At 40.7% G+C, this 20,869-nt stretch overlaps 1 protein-coding gene across 2 annotated transcripts in view; it reads left to right on the top strand.

Moving 5' to 3' along the window:
* LOC141801717 (pleckstrin homology domain-containing family G member 1) overlaps window positions 1–20,869 on the top strand; it is a 104,135-nt gene that overhangs the window by 30,634 nt on the left and 52,632 nt on the right. The window contains exon 1 of one of the 2 annotated variants that reach the window (XM_074684911.1): window positions 10,177–10,534. The exons of the other annotated variant lie outside the window; for it this stretch is intronic. The gene's annotated coding sequence lies outside the window, so the exon portion shown is untranslated. Of the gene's footprint in view, window positions 1–10,176; window positions 10,535–20,869 lie in introns of those variants that run through there. 2 annotated transcript variants of the gene reach the window in all.

The raw sequence follows: 20,869 nt of genomic DNA, 5'->3' as shown, positions 1-20,869 counted from the left end.
TTTTTGCAATTTTTAATTTGCTTTGTTAACAGCAGACTAAGTGAAAAGTTAAATAATGATGATGCCTACAGACAATACCAGGAGCCATACTTTCCCAAAAAATGAGTCAGTTTTTAGGACTTATTCAGGAGATCTGACATCTCAACAACATATATATATATATATATATATATATATATATATATATATATATATATATATATATATATATATATATATATATATATATATATATATATATATATATATATAATATTTCGTTTTATTTTTTTATTTCAGAAAAACTAATATAAATTATTTAAAAAATGTTATAATAATATTATTATATTATTATATAATATTATCATTAAAAATATCATTATATTATTATTAAAAATATATATATATACACACACACACACACACATATATATATATATATATATATATATATATATATATATATATATATATATATATATATATATATATATATATATATATATATATATATATATATATATATATATTTTAAATAAATATATGTTTGTATGTTTTTTTTCAAAAAATCAAAGCTAAAACTTTTGAAAAAAAAATCCTGATACTACAATACAGTGTTTTTTTTTTGTTGGAGCCCCTGGAAGTTGTTGAGTCGTTCATCCTCTGCATGTCTCTAATGGTTGTAGAAAGTGCTGCGTCTGCGTCTTGGTTTGGACTTGAAGTATTTACTGGCCTCGTCTTCCTCTCAGTAACATCTGGGTCGAGTTAGGACCTGTCACTAACATCTGTATTTACTGTAAACACCCGACCAGGACCCTTTCCCTGCTTCCTCAGCCTTTGAACGCTCTTTAAACGGACTGCAGACATATTTCTGCTCTGGATGTCTCGCTGTTTTTACAGAGATGAGTGATGGTGACTTAACGCCGTCAGAGCAGGACGTGGACACCTGTTTGTGCAGCGTGGACTTCACCTACGAGTCCTCCAAACAACAGATCCTTATGAAAACAGGATTATGTTGCTTGGCAACTATTAAAAACCTGTCACGCTGATACCTGTAATCAACATTTAATCTCTGCGTCTGTGACTAATGCTTCATCTTTTAAACATTTGATAATTATGGAACGGCCTGACGCTAATACCAGAGTGAAAACTTTAGGTGTCAATCATCGTCTTTGCTGAGCTTTTTTCTTTGTGAGTTTTAACCACAATTAAAGTGAATTCATCATAAAAGTGTGAGTGTGTGCCAGAGAAAGGCTTCTGCTTTGCTTTTCACTGGATTAATCTGCAACTGAGGGAAAAAACAGCAGATTTAAAGTTGAGCAATCAGCCCGACCTGAGCCTGGGTCCATTTTTCTTTCAGAGTCATGATCCTACATGTCGGCGTCTAATGTGTGAAAATGTTAAAAACTGTTACGTAAAGCTTTAATGTGTTTACTTTCATGTTCCTAAAGTCAGGTTTCTCCACTCAGAGTCGATCGGCGAGGATTTCTCCTCCTGTTATCAACGACTCAATGAAGATCAGCCAAGCCTGGGTGCGGGGCTCACTCCTAATTTTAGGCTTACTGGTTACAAAACCCACTATTTACTTTATTATGGAGGGGCAAGAGCAGAGGAGGAGGAGGAGGAGGAGGGAGTGATTAAGGAAAAATGAAAGGAAGGGATTGGGGAAAAGGAAGCAGGTTGGCGTTGTTGGGAGGGGGGGGGGTACAGTTTGGGAGAAGAGCGATTTTTCTTTTGCTACTGTAAATAATAGCCCCTGCTTGAGCTGGACGGCTTTCACGGCTCCTTTTGTGCGCGGTGACATCGAAGGCTCCCTGAAGAGAGGCGAGGGCTCGGCTTCCAGGGTTTTCAGCGGCCTGGGAAAGGCCGAGCATTAGCTCCGTATGAATATGAGAGAAAATAAAGCCTCCGCAGGTCAAAGGGAACCTGCCAACACGCACTCCTGGCTCTTTATCCTGCTCAAAGCCACACACACACACACACACACATGTGCATGTTGTGTGTGTGTGTGTGTGTGTGTGTGTGTGTGTGTGTGTGCGCTTTATCTGAGTAATAACGCACGCTGGCTCCTGCTCCTCTGGAGAAAAGCTCTGTGGTTTGGTTGCGGCCTTGTCCCTGTTTCTAACTTAAATCAAAAACTTTCTTCGTAACGCCAAACACACACATACACACATACACACACACACACACACACACACACACACACACACACACACACACACACACACACACACACTCTTTCACATTTCCAGCAGGGAGGTAATATCAGATTTCCTTCCTCAAACCAAACTAAGACATCTGAAATTAATGTCTCAGAGTGGTGACGATCCATTGCAGAGATTATTTATTGTGATTGTTTGGAGTACATTTTCCCCCTTACACTCTTTTTGTTTAGTTTTTGTCTCCTTAACAACAAAAGTTTCCATAAAATAAAAGAGGTCAGAGTGAGGATAGAAAAAGGTTAATTCAACTGAAAATCAACTAATACAAAAATAAATTAATAATTAGATTAAAAAAAATTGAAACAGAAAGATAAGCATTGAAAAAAGTGAATTAAAAAATTTAATTAAATCAATTAAAAAAGAAAAAAAAATCAATAATCAATAACCATAATCATAATAATAAACATACACATACATAACCATGCAACCTAGAGGCATATGTAACATGAGTTAAAAAAAAGACTTAAAAAAATGTGTACATAATTAAATGAATGAATAAATAAATTTGTGATAAGCTTTCAAAATAAAATGGAGAAAAAACAATTTATAATAATAATGATAATGTTAAAAAATAATAAGATTGATAAAGACAGGTAAACAAACACATGTGTTTCTCTGTCCCTCAATTACCTCATCAGTCAGTATACACAGCTGCGTGGTTACCATGGTGAGTATGATGTCACAATGGGTGATGATGCGTCAATAGAACTTTGGAACTCTTTTGTGTCTATTGATCTGAAGCAGGAATATTGGCTTAGACGTAGGGGTATCAGAAAAACGATAACACTGTGAAAATTTGGAGACTCTGGTGAGCACAGTGATTTGTTTTTCATGTCTGTAGAGACAGAAATGAGGGCAGGACAGCGATCTACAAATGGAGAAGTGAGGTGGAGAAGTAGGTCAGAAATAACTACCACAGGTTACAGGAAAAAGAGGTTTTGTCTCAGGTTTGGACACTTTTGGGCCAAACATTTCAATGCTTTTGCTAAAATACTCCAAGAAACATTTTGATGTATGTAGAGTTATGACAATTTGTACGAGAAAGTTGTAGCGTCTTAGCAGCAGCCTCCTTCACTCCAGGACCTGAGCTTTCAGTGAAAAACCTGAAAAGTTGATGTTGCTTAAACAGGGAAATCTCAAAAACATTTGGAGATATCTAAAAGTAGTATCATCTATTAAAAGCTGGAAGATCAGTGAACATTTGAAGGCAAAATGGAGTCTGTAAGTGGAAGTTTGCTGAAGTTTTAACGTCTCAAAGTTGAGGGAATTTTAGGGGAAAAGAGTCAAAGATTCCAATTCATTCATTCTCTAATGGGATTTTTTTTAAATTAGGGGTTCACTGAAAGCCTGAGCCCCTAATTAAAAATAAATAAATACATAGATAACTAAATAAGTGCATAAATAGATAAAAAGAAAAAAAAGAAAAACATAAATAAATAAGTGAATAAAAATAAAAAATAAATAAATTATATAATTAAATTAAATAAATAAATAAATAAATAAATAAAAGTGAAAATAAAATTAAAAAAGGAAAAATTATAAAAAATATAAAGAAAAAAGAAAAAAAGGATGTAAAGAGTAAAAATAAATATTATCTGAATTACAAATTTGTGTCTTAGCAGGTTTAATGTGTCAGACACACAGTGTGGGTTAGGAAGTGTGATGAGGATGAATCATCTGGGACTTGAAAGAGCTTTGAGTTGGTCCACTGTGTCGTATCTAACGACATGAAGGAAATGAAAATCTCTTCAATCAACAAAACAAATAAAACAATCGTTAACAGATCGTGTGATTTCAGCTCGAAGCCTCCAGGAAATCTCTGGGTGGAGGAGATAACTGGTCGTATGTTTTGGTGATGCTGGCGTGACGAAGCCGTCACATGAGCGTGATTCACCTGCTCGGTGATGTCACATCCTGCTTCTGTATACAGTTGACTCCAGATAGACAGGAAGTTGTAGTGGGGGGGTGGGGGGCTGTGTTTCCTGATGTTTGTGTGGGAGATCCCACGTAGTTATCCAGTTCAGTTTTCCACTTTTATCCAGTTTTTCCTGTTGGGAGATTTTCTCCTAACACTTACATCAGCCCCTAAAATACACCGACCTGTTTTCGTTTTCTATCTTAGTTTTTAAGTTTTTCGATCTGGAGAGAGAAAAACAGGGACAGGAACAGTTTTCTCAGGATGATTTCTGAGCATGGAGAGGATAATAAAACCATTTAAAGTCACAGTTTGATGACTTCCTGAACAGCGCTGAGGAATAGAGTTCAGACAGTTTTCAGCATTGGGGTGATGGTGTGTAACGACTTTTTGATTTTTGCTGATGGATGACAAAATGACTTGAGGAATAGAGTTCAGACATAATGACTTTGATTAAAAGTCATTATTTTAGCTGCGCTGCAGGTGTGCATCCATCCATCTTGGTTGTTTTTAACTCACTTCTAATGTCCCGCCAACAACGCTCTCTGTGATTGTTTAGACATCCAAGGATGAGGGACATAAAGGGTTCACTTTTTTTTTCTTAGAGAGACAGGAAATGTGAAGAGTAGAATTGTAGTCAACAGTTGAGGCTGAGATTTAAAGCATTGACTCTTCTGTACATGGGGCGCACCCTTAAACCATGAAGCTAACGGCGCCCCTTGAACTGCTGCTGTCAGTACACACCTGATGAAGAAGGTTAAAAAGGTGTTTTCTTCTTAAAGCTCTTCTCTCTCAGACGGCGTCTGGTGGTGACTGGGCTGCAGTCGGCTCCAGTAACGGCCTTCACCCGGGTCAAGGGTCGTCCTGTGTCTTCACCGTGTCATCATCCGGCTCAGCGCCAGTAAAATTTTATTTTTTTCTGTAGATACATATCCCCTTCAAATATCAGTCTTATGAATAACTTTTATTGGTTTATGCCCTGAAAAAAAAACAGTATCAGTCCACCCTTATGACAAGGGTCGCAAAATAACACGTAAATGTAAGACAGCCATATAATGATACATTATTGTATCTGATTGACTGACAATTAAAAGATACCCCTAAAAAGTTGGGCTGGGATGAGACACTTTTTTCCCAATGGTATTCTAATTCGTTTCAATTTACAATATTTCTGTTTTTTTGTGATTTTTCGTTTGCTTCTTGCGAAAAAGTTGAATGATGATAATGTCTAAGGACTAAATCAGAAGCCATATTTCCCCCATCGTGCCGCTCTTTCTCACTGAACTACCTCACAACATGTCAGATTTTTTTTTTTTTTTTTTTTTACCGATATCAACATTGGTAAATATCAGTTATCGGCCATAACAGCAATATTAATATCGTATATAGGTATCGGCCAAAATGTTTATATAGGTGCATCCCTAGTTAAAATAAAAAAAAAAAAAGTTCTTTTTTACCAATTTAGATAATGGTTAATATTGGTAATCTGCCCTAACAGCATTATTAATATCATGAATAGGTATCAGCCAAAATATTCAAATTGATGCTAAACTAATTTAAGTTTGAAAAAACAAAAAACTTTTTTTTTTTCAATTCTGCCCCTCCTATTTTTGTGAATAATTTGGTTGATATTTGAGATATTTTTTTAATATTTACTCATATTAAAGGAATTTGTTTCCATGAAAATCTGTTGTGTCAAACCTGGATTACTCAGAGATCACACGCCTCGCCCGTGAAGTGTTGGTTTTACTGCCTAATATCAGACAATAACAGGAAGAGATTGAAGAGCCCACTCAGTCTCCTTTTCTGTGTTTGACCAGCAACACGACACTTGGAGAAACCTCCACCCATCGTGTCCCAGGAGCAGACGCAGAGCAAAGATAAGTTAGGGCTTGTTTTCCCTCAGACACGCTGCTATCTTCTGCCATTGTCTCTGCGGGGTTTTAAGTGCAAGGTGTGGCGTTGGGTTACGGAGGCTGGGTCCTGACTCTGTGGGTTTATCCAGGTTAGGATAATAGCAGGGATCACTGACCCACATCAGCTGTTGGTGTGGTCACCGGTCGCAGACTCTGAGGCCTAAAAACGGCCTCTGTGCTGACTGACGTTTGTTAAACTCGCTGCTGGCTCATTGTGAAGCTCGTTTCAAAGCAGATCTGGGTCGTTTATTTTTACTGAGGTGTATCGTTGGTGCTTTTTATCAAAGGTCGATGTTTTGCCACCACGTGCAGATGTGTTTTCCCTGGAACAATCATAACTCTGCCAAAAACATGGAAGTGAGAAAGTGTGTGTGCTGACAGGGCCCGGAGCTGATTTATCAATCCCAGGAAGCCTTGCTCCAAGGAGGCAGGAACAGCAGCTCCTGGCTCCCAGAGAGGGGACTTTCCTCCATCCTGCCGCTTTCGGATGCAGAACAATGACCCAGTGACTCACACACACATCAACGCTGCCTTTGAATACTTTGTGTGTGTGCTCACAGCAGGTCTGAGCTCAGGCTGTTTCTGGGCAGTTTCACCTCCACCCTGATGTGACCGCTCACTTCAAACATTCAAAATATTCATTTCTCCAAAGATTTCCATCTCTGCCTGTTGACACTGTGGCAAAAAGCGGAGTCAGTGACGGAGATCAAAAATGTTTTTCTGATTGTTAAGTCCTCTGCTCACGATCACAGACTGTAAATAAAACAGACGTCATCTTGCTCGGCCTGGAGTGAGGTCATTACAAAAACTCTGTCTCCCCCATTCATTTGAATGGAGCTGGAATGTAACTTTAAAAAACAAAAACACCTGGTAGAAATGTTTCTCACATCTATTTGCTGTGGCCATATGAAGATATTATTGGGCTGTGTTGTGTTCAAGTCGTCATTTTTCTGGAAAGTTCCTTTGTCATTAGTTATTAGACGTTGAAAATGGGGTTTTACGTCACGTTTTATGATGATTCTTGCATATTTCTTTCGGTGACTGTAATAAATGTCAGGAAGAAGAGCCAAGAAGAGATTAGACTTTTATTGTTGGTTTATATCTAGGACTTTAAAAGAAAAATTAGTTATTCTGCAGTGACAAATTTTTTACTTTAGCCCCAGTTAAAATATTGATGAATCGATGCATCGCAATATTTCTTCGCCCAGTTCAATATTGATTCAGAAAATCCTTTGAATCCAGCTCCTTCAGCTTTAAAGTCCAGCGTTTGGGTGTTTTATTGCTCCAAAACATGAGGTGACATATCACATATGTTTACGTGGGTATCAAAATAGAAAAACGAAGCTTTTAAATCAAAATTGAATCGAATGGAATCAATATTGGATCAAATCACAACCCAAAGAATCGAAATCTAAACGAATCGTGAGTTTCTTGGCAATACCCAGCCCTAGTTTCCACCAAACAGTCCGGTTTGCATCAGCTTTCCATGTCAGTTACGTCATAGCGTGATGCTAAGAACTGCTAATAAATCCAACAAAGAAGAAAAGTAAACAAAGATAAACGATGAAGACATTCAGCAATTTGTCTTCTGTGTGATTGGCATGCGATTCTTTGTTACAATGAACAATCAAGATTCAAGAAATACAGCAGCAGCTGTCACACAGGAAGTGCCCATCCTTTCCACCAATCAACAGTCTGCAGTGTTTTTAGCTCCACCTTCTGGAGTCGGATTGGCTTAGCCTGGCACTCCAAAAGGAACGAAAAGCGGGATGGTACGTCTCTGTTATTTGGTGATTCGTCAGTAGAAATTATGGGTGGAAGAAAAATCGAAAATCTGTATGTCAGGATTTTTTCTTTGACAAAATTAGAATTGTGATTCTTTGTCGAAAAATATTTTTTTTCTACAAATTCAAATTCTTCATTTCAGACTTTTCTCCAGCAGAGGGCGAAATGTTTTTTCTGACTCACATGATGTGCATTTTATGGGAAAATATGTCTCCAGATAAAGTCTGTACATATTATCATTATCATTATCATTATCATTTAACTTTTTCACATGGTCTGGTGTTCAAAAGCAAACAAAAAATCGTAAAGATTGTAAATATCGAAGAATTGCAAAGTTAATCAATTTGGCACCACAAAATCTGTAATAGAATTGAAAAGTGTATCGTCCCAGACCTAGTGGATACGCCACAAAATGCCGTATGGGGATGAACCAGACTGAACTGCTTAGTGATTGCAGCAATAGATTGTACTTATCATTTGTGTCGTACACTTCGTCAGAATTGAGTGAGTGGGGTGAAAATTTATGTGCGCAGAGGAGCTGGTAAGGCTTGCTGTGTGGGCGGAGCTTTGTTACTCTGGCTTCACCCAGATTCTCTACCAGACGATTAGACTTGAGTCATAGAGCAAATTTGACGACTTGCCTCAACTCAACTTGAGGGTAAAAAACTCAAGACTCGACTTGAGACGAGCTGAGTCGGACGACTCATAGCAGACTAATCTGATGTTTTTTTTTACATTTACTTTAGGAAGATAAGGTTTCTATCTTCAAGATACAAACCTGAGATATAGAATACAATACAATACAATACAATAGAACTTTATCGACATTGTAACAAGTACAACAAAATTGAAGTCACAGCGGCAAAAAAGCTCCATGAGAAAATAGCTGCTGACAGCTTGTCCATCATTGTCCAGTCAGCCAGCCTCCACCTCCACAGGGTCCAGGACTGAGCTTCTTCAGCAGTCTGTTCAGTCTCTGTCTCCTGGATCCTGTCTGCGCACAGCAGGTGAAGCTCTTCACATGTGGTGTTGGTGTCTGGAGTTAGCTCTGTTAGCCATGTCTGTGAATAGCATGATGCTACTCTGCCCTCTGGTATTCCCTCTGTAGCTGGGTTAGCACAGCTAGCTCGTCCATCTTATTGGAGATAGATCTTACGTTCCCGATAACGATGGATGGAAGGACAGATCCATGTCGTCACTTCTTAGCCCACACCTGAGATCCAGCACGTCGTCCTCACCTCCTTCTCCTCAGCTTGTTAGAAACATCAGGCCTAGCACCAGTTAGCATTGACATGCTACAGGCTGCTAACAGCTGATTTCACATGTAAACAATGCAGCCATGGTTACATGTAGGATCTCCAGACAAACACAGGAGCAAAAATAGTAAAAATATCACTGAAGACAAAACCAGTTTGGTGTCTATAGATATATGCAGATGGATATAACCTGTGACTCGACTCTACTTGACTTGCCCACAGAAAAACTTGAGACTTGGACCAAATGACTTGCTACTTGCATGGGGGTAGACTGGGAGATGTTTTTTGAACCAGGCTGTAAATAGGTTAATTTCTGCTTTGTAAACAGCTTTTTTTGGCTTTGTGTGTTTGTGACTTCCTGTACTTCTGGAGCTAGCCTCAAGTGGGCACTGGAGAAACTGCAGTTTTTAGCACTTGTTAGCACCTTGCCGAGACAAACCAAAGGGCTGGTAAAGCTCCAGCTGTATGGGCGGAGCTTTGTTACCATGGCTCCACCCAGATTCTGGTTGTAAATTTACAAGATTTCAGAGCTTTGGTCAGGGTTTTTTTTTTTGATGTAAAAACCGTCCTATGGTAAGAGGCGGAGCCAAGTTGTCCCCTCTATTTACACTATTTGCTCACGATGCATCAGGTCTTTCAACTGATTTGACTTTTTAATTATGGAGCAAGATTTCAGCCTTAACACAATTTTTTATTCTCTTTTGTTTCCCATAGTTTGATCCTACAAATAGTTTATGGAGTTCCTCTTCTTTAAGCATTTTTTGTGTTATCATTCTTGGCTTTACTTGCTGTGGAGTGCTCTGAGTGGCGCGTTTCTGTGCTCTACGTAACGTGACCCACTTGTCGTGTTTTTGGGGTCAGAAGAGACAGCCCGTCCTTGCGCTGCCCTCTTTTCCTCTCCTCATCTTCCTCATCTCCTCTTCCTCGTCTCACCCACCCACACCAGCCTCCTGTTTATCAACCTCACAGCCAGTCTTCATCCCGGTCTCCATCCTCAGCCTCTCCTCACAGCTTCAGCTTCTTCTCGTCCCTCCCGTGTGATTTCTGACACTGGTGACGCCCGCGTCGCTGACCACCCTCCAGATCTTTCAGTCTCCTGCGGCGCAGAGAGAGAGGAGGGAGGAGAGTGAGGAGGGCCCGCTGTGGGAAGAGGGAGAGAGGCTGGTCTTTGCAGCAGTAATTGGTCAGGAAGTGGATGTGCGAGCTGCTCCCCCCCTCCCCTCCCGGTGGGCAGTCAGCTCAGGCGCCTCCATCTGGTCCCCTCTCCCTCTCGCTCAGCTGACCTCATAGGAGGGTGGACCGCAGACCGGCCGCCTTGACACGAGCCAAACATCCTTTTTCAGTCGCTCTGCGTTTCTTCGCGTGGATCTCTCTGGACGCCTGAACATGGATCTAACCTGTGAGAAGACTCTGGGACAGCGGCGGCTGAGGAAGGGCTGAAGGTGGGAGTGGTCTCAGGAGGTAAGTGGCAGGTTGTTGTCTCTGCCTCGGGTTGATGTGTCAAACTGCTTCAGACGTCACTGTCCACACTTTGTTTCCCTCTTGAAGCTTTTTATTGGAGCGTAATTGCGGGTGTGGGGTCCTCAGACCTCAGCGCCACCTCTGACTGCTCTGTTGGCTGTAATGGCACCTTTGCCCACACGGTTAATTAGCAACTGTGACAGACAGTTTGAGGATAAACTTAGGAGTCGGAGCTGGACACGGTGAGAGTGAAGTTTTCAGCTTTGTGTATCTGAATGGATGAAGAGCTCTGTGTTTGTGTTTTTAAAGTTAAAGCTCAAGAAGCTTTCGACCAATCGAGACTCTTCCTCTGGAGAAACAGGAATCCAGTTATTTCAGAGTCAAACGTCAGTGAAACAACCCCTGAAACTCTTACCGGGGTGTTTGGTGTGTGTGTTCACACATGTGTGTGTTTTCCTTTGTGGTCTGTCCTCATTCTGGGAGCGCTAACTGGAGCACTCGGCTTCTGAGGGACACACACTCACGGACAAACTGGGATGGACTCATTTGTGTTTGTGTGACTTCAATCATCGAGATGAATGTCCTGACACTTTCTGACACTTTTTCCTTTGATATCTCACCGTTTATGATGCTTTTTTATTTTATCATGGTCATTTTTTCCTCATGTTTTGGTCAAATGCTAAGTTAGACCTTGGATACTATGTAAGAAAGAAACCTGTAAAAAAAGGTAAATGACCGACAAACAGAAACCTTCAAATTAAATTAAAAATGTCCCAATTCAAATGAAGTCCAAATACATTACATTTACAGACATTTTGATTAATATTTCTTCTTGCAAATAAGAAGTAGAAAATGAAAAGAACTGAATTTGTCTGCCTAAAGAGCAACAGTGTTACAATAACCAGTCTCTTATAACAACGAAAGCAGCAACCAAAAAAGATTACGATCATAAATACACCTTCAATGTTGTGACAATGCAAAGAGTTTGGCAAAAAAATGAAGCTTTTTTACTGCAAAATACTTTTTGTTGCAATGGTATTTGGTAACTATGAGCGAGGAGGAAACACAGTGGATATAAGACCTTGTTGTGCATTGAGTAATTATGTGGGTGGTAACAGCTGGTCTATGCCACGCTGCTCAGACTGGTTGTGTAATCTTTATTACACTGTATATTAAATTTGACCAACATGCATAGCCCATCAACGCATTTGGTTTGTTAACATAAAACACACTGTGAAAATCACTATATACATGGTCTGTGCTGTGGAGCACAGACAGTCGGTCCGTGCTGTGGAGCACAGACATGCTGTGCCTCTTGCGTTCCACAGTAATGCACATCAGGATCGCAACAAAAATGACTTTGCTGTGAAATAACAGGAAAATAGGAAACTTAGAACACAAACTGATGGAGGACAAAGTGACCAGTGACGCATGAGGGGAAAGCATTTCCAAGAGAGAAGCACTGTTTTCTGTTTGGAGGTTTTTTTTTGTTTTGTTTTTTTTAATCAAAGAACAGTTCATTGCTAAAGCCTAACCATTATTGCAACCATGAGTGAGGAGGGAACGGGCGCAGCTGAATACGCTGCATAAAACTGATAAGATTTACCTGCAAATTCCAGTTAAAAACATAATTATTTTCATTTTACATCAGTTTGACTGTGATTTAAGAGAGCAGAAAAGATAAAACTGGATTTTTTTCCATTAAAAATTGAGAAAAAAAGTCTGTCATTGTGGGCATAAAACTTAAAAAAAATTCAGGTTGTTAATTCATTTAATTTTACATTTTTTTAAGACTACTATTTTAAAAAAATAGAAAAACTACTTGAAAATTTTAGGTTTATTGACCATGAAATTAGGGATTTTTTTCTTTATTATTATTATTATTTTTTTTTTTTACAGTGTATTTCTTTAAAAAAGTCTACTTTATCAGGTGGCTCAGTAGTAACAAATACTACTGTAAAAAAAATAGGGTTTTTAACAATGAAATTAGTTTTTTTTTTTTTTTTTAACAGCATATTTCTTGTAAAAAGTCTCCCGTATCAGATTGTTCCCTAGTGACAAATTTTAACAGTTGTTGTTTTGGTCCCTTAGGAGCAGATTTGGATTAATTTGAGCCCTAACAGATCCTCTTTTTGAATTAATGTTTACGTGTGTAATTTCTGAAACTTTCCGATCTGTTTTCTGGACTGTCAGTGAGTCTGCACGCGTCACGTGTTTCCCTAATGGGAGAAAAGTCCCTCGGTCCCCGCTCTGCTGGTCTCCTTTCCTGGAGCGAGACCCTCGTCCTGCAGTTTTAATCTGAGGCCAAACACAGCTTCCTCCGTGCATCCGCCACACACACTCACACACTCACTGAGCATACCATGTTTCTAACCGTACACACAAACAAACACACATCAATGACCGCGCTCTGTTTTGGTTTTCTTGATGTAGAGAGACTTCCTGTCCAGAGAAATGAAAGTAAAACACCTGTTTTCCATCTTCCACCCCCTCCTCTGTCCTCCTGATCATTAACTTCCTCTCTGCATGTGTCCATGTGAATGCCAGCTCGCTGCATACTCGAACACCAACATTATCCCCGATCATAAATTCTTCTGCCCCCTCCGCTCTTTAATTAGCTGCCACTGTCGACCTTGTTGTTCCTGACGTAGCAGCTGTAGTTATTTCTGTGTGGCTGTTGTTTAGTCTGCTGGGATGGCAAAGACGCGCCTTGTTTTCCTGGATGCTCCCCCTCAGCTTCCTCCGGACGACTTTGAGGGAATCCTGCTCTTAGATCAGCTCAAACCGTAGCTTCAGCAGGAGGCAGAAAGTCCTGGACTCGTCTGCGCAGACTGCTGCGGCCTCGAGAGAAAACTGTTACCAAACCTTGAAAACCTATAAATCTGTGAAAGGAAAAATCATTAGTGAGTTTTACAGAATGAATCAGGATCGCAGATGTTTTTATTCGGCTAGAAATAGCTTCGAGAAAAGAGGGTAACTTTCTGTCAAACGCTGTGCCATGAAGAAAGTCTCCTAAAATCTGGTTATTTGATAAAATTCACCCTGCTTAAGTTTTGATTTCAGGCATTTTCACTTGAAGATGAGCACAAATGTAGTTTATGATCTCAAAATGTCGATGAAATCATCATTTTTTTCAATAAATCGTATCTGGCATTTACTCTGACACATGCTTGAAACTGTCTTTGTGATTAATAAGTTTTGGTATCTTTGAAAAATAACTGGTGCAGCTCACAAAAATAAAATAAAGCGAACAAGTTCCTAACTTTCCATCAGTTAAAAATTTATGACCGATCTTTAAGTTTAAAATAAAACAGAACAACTCCCTGAGTTTACGTTTTTTTTTTTTTGTAATAAATCCACGAAAGTGCAAAATAAAACTAACAACAGCCAGACTTTTAGTGATTATTTTAAGTAAACTGATGTGGAAAATTAAAACAGTTTAACCGTTAACCCTCTCGGGTTCATTCGTGTTGTCTGAACAGGACACTGGAGCACATTTGCTATAGTGTTTAACATTAATGTAGCACCAACTACTGGCCAGGAGGACTTACTGGATGTAAGATTTTTTTTGTCTTGAGTATCGACAGCCTTCGCAAGCACTGATACCTTCACATAAGGCTGCTATCCGCCTGATACCTGATACGATGTTACGAGGCGGATCTGTTTCAATTGGATTACCTCGCCACCTACTGGCCTGGAGTCTCACACACACTGTTGTACTGACTTTTAGCGAGGTGTGTGTTTGTTTTGGGATTAAATAGAGATTGAATGGAAACAAATTTTACAACGCTAAAACTATATTTATCTGAACAGTTATGTAGTGATACAGTTTGAAATGTGACAACAAGCAAACGCTGTAGTAGCCGGCTATATGTAGTGCTATCGGCAGCCCGGTGCTCCAATGTATTCGTAGGCTAACATGACAACAAGCTAACTGTCAGTTTGTGAGAGCACTGCAGAATAACTGCTGACTGTGGGTTGGAGTCAACATTAGCACGAACAGTTTAGCCCTTTTAGCCTTTAGCTCGTGCTCTATCTTTCTCCTGTTTCTCTTTCTTCTGCTCTTCTGCATTTTTTCTTTCTGACAGTTAGGCTCCAGTGTCCACCATCACTACAAAATTAATCACAGAAATCAATTGGTTTTTACTAACTTCATTAGCCGGCGTGATGTTGTCATAGAGACTCAGACGTGCCGTAAATCAGTCTGGTCCTGCTCAACCCGATCAGGAAGCTAAGAAATAGCATATCACAATATGGGGCAAAAAGCCTCATTTTACAGTGCGGAAATAGTAACTTATTTGATCACTGGAAAGCAATAACAGCGTGACTAAGATCCTTATTTTTTTACACCGTTGTTTCCAACACTGTTTATACGTCGCTCCTTTTGAATGTAGCAGTGACCAATGACTGGAGTACAAGACTTAAGAGCTAGCTAGCAGGTTGGTGTTCCACACATGCTAACCTCTTGACTCACCTTCCTTTCTCCTTGATGTTCTCCAGATGTATTTCTGAGGAAGGCCTCTGTCTCAAAACAGAACAGCTCTATTTGTTCCAGGACACAAAGCAATACCCTTTAAACGTTTCTCCTAAACTTTAAATATGGTGCCTCTGTCCCCCTGTCTGACTAAGACATGGCGAGTCATGGTGAGTCAGTGCGTACGATAACGAGATACGAGATACGAGAGCCGTTAAGTGGAATTCAATCATCACCATCACATTGTTGAGCAGTTTCCTGCCGATGACGTCAGAATGTCTCAGTTAATGATCAGATCTGATAGTTTAACCAGTGGAGCCTTCCAGAAATGGGCGGTATGGAGGCTGTAAGGCGGCGAGGAAAGGTTTTCCCAGCCTTGGAGAAACTGGTGAGCTGAGGGGTTAATGAAGAGCTCAGGCGGCGAGAACAAAAACGCTTAAAGCGCTGTGACACTTAAAGAATCTGTGTGAGGCAGGAAGAAAGAGAGTGTGTCTGAGGATGATCCATCTCTGAGGCGACAGAGACAGACAGGGTCACAGAGGGAGGGGGAAACTGTATATGAATGACCCCCCACCACTGCCACCGCCACCGCCGCGACGACCCACAAACCCCCTCATCATTAGTCACAGTCGCTCTCAGGCTGAGTCCATTTCTTCTTTAATTCATGGTGTTTTTTTTTCTTTCTGAACGGTGGACAGCTGAGGAAATGAAGAAGCTGTCAGGCTGAGGGAAGAGGTCGGACACAACTTCACACTAACACGCACACACGCTGCCTGCTGCAACAACAACCGTTAGCTAACTTCTCCACGCTTCAGTGTTTGGTGACAGAGTTTATTCCAGTTGAAGTCAACAATGCTGCAGGAAAACAAGTGATTGTGTGAGTGTGTGTGTTTGTGCATGCCCCAGTAAAAGTTGGACGCGTGTGTGTGAACCCTGCGCCCTGCTTCCTTGTTTGCTCTGCCCAAGTGTTATGAGGAATGGAGTGCTTTATTGACAATAAGCATTTCCTCCTCTCTTCTCCCTCGGCCTGTCTGTCCGTCCACATGCCTCGGAGATGAATGCCTCGCAGTCGTCAAGGCGACCACAACCGCGCTCATCTTGGCAACCCGGCAAACTCTCAAAGCATCACTTCTGACTCGGGGCTGCATAAAGAGGCTGTTTGTCTGCGTGGAGGGTCTTAAAGTGTTACGGCCCTGTTCTGGCCTGTTGTCAAAGGAGGGAGGGGGGTCTGTTGGGGAATCTGCTCCCCGGGTGGAGAGGGGTGGACACCAGGAGGGAAGGTGTCATTGGAGCAGGGTCGAGTGAAGGCGGTGGCGTGAAGAAGAGCACAGTTCAAGCAGAATCTTAACTTTGAGTATGGATCAAAAAGTTCAGTCCTAAAGTTTAAAGTTCTTTTGTTTTTATGTGATCAAGAGAAAAGCTCTTAAAAGCGTCTTTGTCTTGTATCTTTTGTGACCTTATGTAAATTTTCAGGAGGCTCCACAAGTTGGATGACATTTTAAGAAATGTCAGAAGTCACTGAGGATTATTTCTTGGATGTCTTGTGTTTAAAGTTTTAGTAGTAGCTGTATCTTCCTGTATCTGTAGCTTCATAGCTTTTTATTTCTGCCCCAGTCTATATTTCATAAACTGTATGGTCTACTGTATTCTTCTTCAAACGTACGGTGGTTGGAGGGTGACAATTTGCTAACGCTACATCACAACGGAAGTTAAAAGAGGTCAGTTTTGCTAACAAACATAGAAAAGTTGCAAAAGAAAGTAAACGATTATCTTTTTAAACTCCATATATGACAGAAAAAATATGTAATCTTATATTTAGCTTAATGGATCAATAACGTTAGCATAACAGCTATATTTATCATTAGGGATGGGTACCTTTCACACCTGAAACGATACGGTACCAAAGCCCGGTACCTGGCAATCGGTACCTGTACTCTACGGTACCAATTTTCGGTACTTTCTTGTGTTTATGTGGTAGAGAATATCAATTTGTTTACTAATGAAAAATAAAAAAAAATTCAATTTAACATGTCTATTTTTCGATATATAACCTTGCAATGGTGTGTTCATGCCCAGCGTGGAAAATTGCCTCCTCTTCTGTTCCCTCACAGTCACTAGGATGTGTTTAGGTACCTAAACATGATACCTTTTGGTTTTACCTGAGTCGATACTCTGTACTTTTGACAGAATTCGGTCGGTACCTCTACAAGTACCTAATTCTGTACCCATCCCTATTTATCATAGATGAAGGTAAAAAAGGGAAGAATCATTTACTTACTTTCACAACTTTTCTGTGTCCGTTAGGAAAACTGTCCTCTTAACTGCTGTTGTGTTGTTACTTTTGCAAATCTGCTGATACCTACCAGCCACCGTACAATGCTTGACTGCTATGCTAACAGTGCCCACAGTGTCAGACTTAAACCCCAGATTTAAATTCTGATAAATTTAAATAAAATAGATATTCTAACAAACATCAAATGCTGTATAAAACAATGGAAGGCATGATATTTCCTTAAAAGTGAAACCAACATATGTAGTGCTCCCCTTCCTGGCTTCATGCTGACAGGTGGGATATGCTAAGTTGCTGGGCGGTTAAATGTCACGGCTAGTTGTTAGCTTATTTACTTTGCTGTTAATGCTGTAGACCTGAAATACTGATCAAATTCTGTTTTTGCGCTTTTTTTTAGTAAAGCTACCCACCGCTAGCAGCAGCTTTAGACCTGTCATAATGCTTTGATACGGTACTACCTGGATGTAAACAAGCACAGGTGACAGATGATGTCTGGTATCAAAGCAGCATTTGTCAATATTTTTATATGAAAAGAAATGACTAAGTTGGATGTAGGGTTGGCGATGCTAGCTCTGCTAACTGTTGCTAATATCAGCAAACTGGTTTGATATAGCTTACCTGCAGAGACTTTGCAGTTTTAACCATCGGTTTATGTTTGTTTTGGTTTGAGGAAGGCGCCACAGATAACTCTACATCAGTTTAACCCTTTCATTTGCTGCTCAACCATTTGGTAGAGCGTCTTTTGTTGTTGTTGTTTTTTAGCAGCTTTATCTCATTGAAAAATCGTTTAGCTGAGAAAAACCTGATTGGGTTGTTTCTACAACTTAAAATAAATGTTTGGTTTCCGAATTCTTTGTTTTCTGATCTTAGTGCTCTGACAGCACAATAAAATACAAAAATATACTTTTATTTTATTTCTCGGCTGGAAAGTCAAAGAGTTGATGATTTAAAGTTTGTCAGTTGAAACCACAACCACGGTCAAACAGTTGTTGGCAGTTGAATTAAATAAACAAGATATGACTTCCAGACGGCAACAACAAAGATCAGGAACAGACTGAAGTTTTAATCATGTCAAACTGTTCATTTATCTCCGTTTGAGGAAGTTAAGCTAAAATCCAAATTTTCGTTGTGGATGAATTAGACTTCTTACAAAGAAGACATCACCTGGGCTCATCAGAGTTTGACATGTTTGATATGTCACAGACTAAACAGTTTATAAATAGTGAAAATAATCACCGCCCTGACCTCAAGATTCTGTCAAATATATTTCTGTTGTTTTGCTGAGGGAAGTTTTCTTTGGCTGCGGCCTCAGCTGGCTCCTATTTTTAGATTTTATCAATATCCTCAGCCACACTGTCTCCCCTTTTATCCCCTGAAAGAATTATGTAATCTTCGTTTAATAATTGTTATAGCGAGAACAAAGGAGGAACAATATTGTTCCTGTGGCCGACGTCCTGCAGAGAGTGTTGTGGAGCCGACAGGGGCCATCAGATAAACGGACTGCGGCCGCGGCTTTCTGTCATCAACAGGTCGCGCTCGGCTGAGCTGAGGAGCTGAGACGCGCTCCGTGTGTTTGTGGAGCTGGAGGTGCTCATTATCGATGCTCCTCGTGTTTGTGTGAGGGGTGAAGATGGCAGGGGGACGGTGCAGGGTGGAGGTTTAAGGGCTTCGTGGGTCAACGGACTCTTAGACCATTAGGGAGAGGAGTCCTGCTTCTTGGAGCCTCGGTGTGTGGGGGGCTAGTCCAGGGGGTCTCTGTTATTGTACTGGTGGGTAGAAAGGGGGTGGTACTAGCAGGACCCCATGCTGCTGGGACCAGTCCCTGTCTTTACAGAGGGACAACAGATAGTCAACACATTGGCTTTAGTGCCTGAGACTGAGGGTGTATTGTCTCACGTGTGTCGTCCGTATGGGACACATGGCCCGACGTGTCCTGAGCAACAAACTGCTGCCTGACAACATCCACAGTGCACATCAGAGCAGAGCGGTTCCTGACCTGTGGGTTGTGACGCCAATGAGAGGAGACGAGATGAATCGAAGGGTTCATTAGAGGAGGACAGGGACTTTTTCTCCATTCTTTACTGCTACCAATGCACATTAAAACTGCTCCCAATGGCAGTAGGAATGTCATAGAGAGATCAAACCAACGTCAAAATGTTCATCTCATTGAGATGCACAAGTTTCATTCAGACAACCCTGACCTATCTCGAACAGGAAGCTGGCAATTTGCCTTTCAAAATAAAATTTGGCCACATATTCGGCTCTTTTTCAAAAGTTACCTACTACTAGGCCTTAAATGATATCAGCTTGAAATTCGCTCAGATGACAGAGTGGACCATGTTTTACAAAAGTAGAGCATGAATTTGTTCTTTCTCAGATGGTTTTTGAATGACAAGCCCTCAAAGTTGGTGAACCCCAAAGAAGCTGTTTCAGCTCCCTCTATTAGAATGAATGGGAGAGGAGGATCCAGCGCCACACAAGCTGCAGCAGTCAGGCCTCTACATACAAAAGTAAAAGTGGTACAGCTTTAAAAATGACATGGATGGATTCCTGACAAAATTTACTGCAAAAATATCTGATTTTTAGGGAGATTTGGTCAAAATTGTGGCATCTATGAGGAGACGATTCTAGAACTTTAGTCAGTTCCGCTACTGAGAGGGCAGCAGTTGGTGATGATGTCACAATGATTGAGAGTTCCGTGCAGCTGGTCATGTGACTAAAATGAGGAAATGATACATCTCATCAAGCAGCTTTAATTTTTAGTAGATATCATGTGTGCAAAAAGTTTTCAAGCAAATTTCAAACAAGTTTTACTTAAGATAAGACAAAAATACTTGATAAGATTTCAGTATCTCGCTCGTGAAAAAGCAACAACAGGTCAGAATCAGCTGATTTGGCCTCGGATGTTGACATGTCGGCTAGTTTTTTCCAATTTCTACACACTGTACCTTTAATTTTACACTAACCAACACATCCTAACTTGATTTTTTCAAGCTCCCAAACCCATCCTACGCATCGCGACTTCAGAGCTGCCTTTAATCAAAGTGCCACACAGCTTGCCTCGTTGCCTGTAGTTAGCTTGTTGATGTCTCAAACCTTAATTAGCTTAATTAGAAACAGTGTTGTACACAGAAAAGTGGGAGATGTGAATCAACGACAGGTGAAGTCACAGAGTCAGGGAGAAGAGAAGTGTGACGTTGATGCTGAGACAGTGGAAATGATCGCGGGTCTTTGAAGCCGTCTGATGGATCACAGACCAAAGAGATGAATTCACTCTGAGACAGAGCGGCCTGTGTCCGTTTCTTCTTCTTGCTCATTTGCATCTTCAATCCCACTTCTGACATTCTGCGTGCCGGCTCTGCGCGGCCCTCCTTCTCTCTGATCTGGGACACAATGAGCGCTGCAGTGTCTCGCGGTGGACCAGGAGCTTTTGTCTGAGCTGGCTCCCGGCCTATTGATCAGCCGTGAACCCCCCTTCCTATGTAAAATGTGTGTGTGTGTGTGTGTGTGTGTGTGATCTCTGTGCACCAGCAGCAGCGGTTCAGCCGCCTGCTGAGCGTGCAGCAGACGC

The sequence above is a fragment of the Halichoeres trimaculatus genome, unplaced genomic scaffold, assembly GCF_033239565.1.
Source record: "Halichoeres trimaculatus isolate MK-OKI-2021-1 unplaced genomic scaffold, fHalTri1.1 fHalTri1_scaffold_13, whole genome shotgun sequence".
Lineage (NCBI taxonomy): Eukaryota > Metazoa > Chordata > Actinopteri > Labriformes > Labridae > Halichoeres > Halichoeres trimaculatus.
The sequence above is the reverse complement of the archived record's forward strand: the minus strand, read 5'-3'. Positions and strand labels throughout refer to the sequence as shown.